The following is a 1,811-nucleotide window of genomic DNA, read 5'->3' as shown; positions in this document are numbered from 1 at the left end:
GAACTCAGAAATCTGCCTGCCTCTGCCTCCCAAGTGCTGGGATTAAAGACGTGCACCACCACACCTGGCCTGGTGTGTTTTATTGTTGCCTTTTCTGCTGTTACTGGGGAGGGATTGAACCCAGGGCCTTAATTAAGCGTGCTAGCACAGACCTAGTCCCATCTGTGACTTTTTAGAAACCAAAAGGACACAGTTACCGAGGCAGTTGCTGACTCCCTTGTGAACTGAAGTTCTGTGTGCTCTGTCCTGTTGGCAGCTGCCTGCAGCAGCCAGCTTAGCTCCACAGGCGCAGGCGGATGCCAGTGCCAGGTGACTGGGAGGAGTGGCAGAGTGAATGGACACTCGTGCTCAGAACAGACAAGAAGGTGGTAAGGTGGTAGATTGTGGGGAGCAGTGACAACCCCAAAGCAGGCGGGGCCAGGAGCAAAACCAGAGGCCTCTGCCCAGGCCCCGAGGCCATGGAAAATCCTCATCACCTGACTCACAAATAACCTGTTGTCGTCCCCTCTCCTGCCCCGCCCCCTGTCGTCGTCCCCTCCCCTGCCCCCCCCCCCCCCCCGTCTATTTATCTACACCAGTTTTCGGCCCTGCCTGGCATCTTTGGGAAGCGGGGGTCACGTGACATCCAGCAGCAAGCAGCCCATTAGCCGACAGGCCGCAGCATATCATATTGAATTCTAGGGCCCTCAGAGCCCACGAGCCCCCACACTGCTCTGAAATCTGCACTGATTTATTGGAATGCAACCGTGCAGCTCATTTCCTGTAATGGATATGCGGCCCCTCCCCTCATCAAGAACGCTCTTTCAAACCTCCTCAAGGGGACCAGAAGTTTAGGGATCCTGAACCTAGTCTCTACTGCAGCTCCAAAGGAAAAGGGGGTGACAGGGGGTGAGATCAAATGGGCACCCATGTCTGCCTGTCCCAGTCCATGAGTCCTTTTGGCTCTGTCCCCACTACACTGACAATGTTGCAGCGGAACCTATAGTTGGGCCAGCCAAAGACTCGGCTGCTGAAGCCCATGCTATGTTAAGCTGGCCCTGCTCATCCTGGGAGCCTCGGATCTGGGCTTAGCTCACAACACACGTCACATTTCTACACACTAAAAAAGGACACATACCCACACTGATGCAAACATCTGTGGAAAAACATTGGCAGGCCACGTTGCAGGCTACACAGCCCCACTCGGTTACACGACATCTGTCACAGTTAGTCCTGTGGCCTCTCCATGTTCAGATACTCAAGTCTAAGGCTGTTGAAGCCATGTATGTAAAAACGGTGCAGTTCCTGTGTAGACTGTGTAGACACTACCCCTTCATGCTTCAAGGCCCCATTACACTACCTACAGTGCCCAGCACAATGAAAGGAGTTGTCACATAAATTGTTTAAGGAATAAAAACAATATATATACATGGACAATACAGACATAGTTTCCCCAAACATGCTGACATGTTTGATATTTAATAGTTAAATCTATGACTGTAGAGCCAGAGGATCTGGAGTACCAATTTGATATTTGATACCCAGCATTCATACATTCCCATGTTCTGTGTGTATGTTCTCTCTCTCTCTCTCTCTCTCTCTCTCTCTGTCACTCTCTGTCTCTCTCTCTCTTTCTCTCTCTGTCTCTCTGTCTGTCTGTCTGTCTCTCTCTCTCTCTCACACACACACACACAAATAATAAAAATAAATTTTTAAAAAAGCCGGGCATGGTAGCACAAGCCTTTAATCCCAGCACTCGGGAGGCAGAGGCAGGCAGATTTCTGAGTTCGAGGCCAGCCTGGTCTACAAAGTGAGTTCCAGGACAGCCAGGG

This window comes from Mus pahari, chromosome 3, assembly GCF_900095145.1.
Source record: "Mus pahari chromosome 3, PAHARI_EIJ_v1.1, whole genome shotgun sequence".
NCBI classification, from domain to species: domain Eukaryota; kingdom Metazoa; phylum Chordata; class Mammalia; order Rodentia; family Muridae; genus Mus; species Mus pahari.
This window is presented reverse-complemented; position numbering follows the sequence as displayed.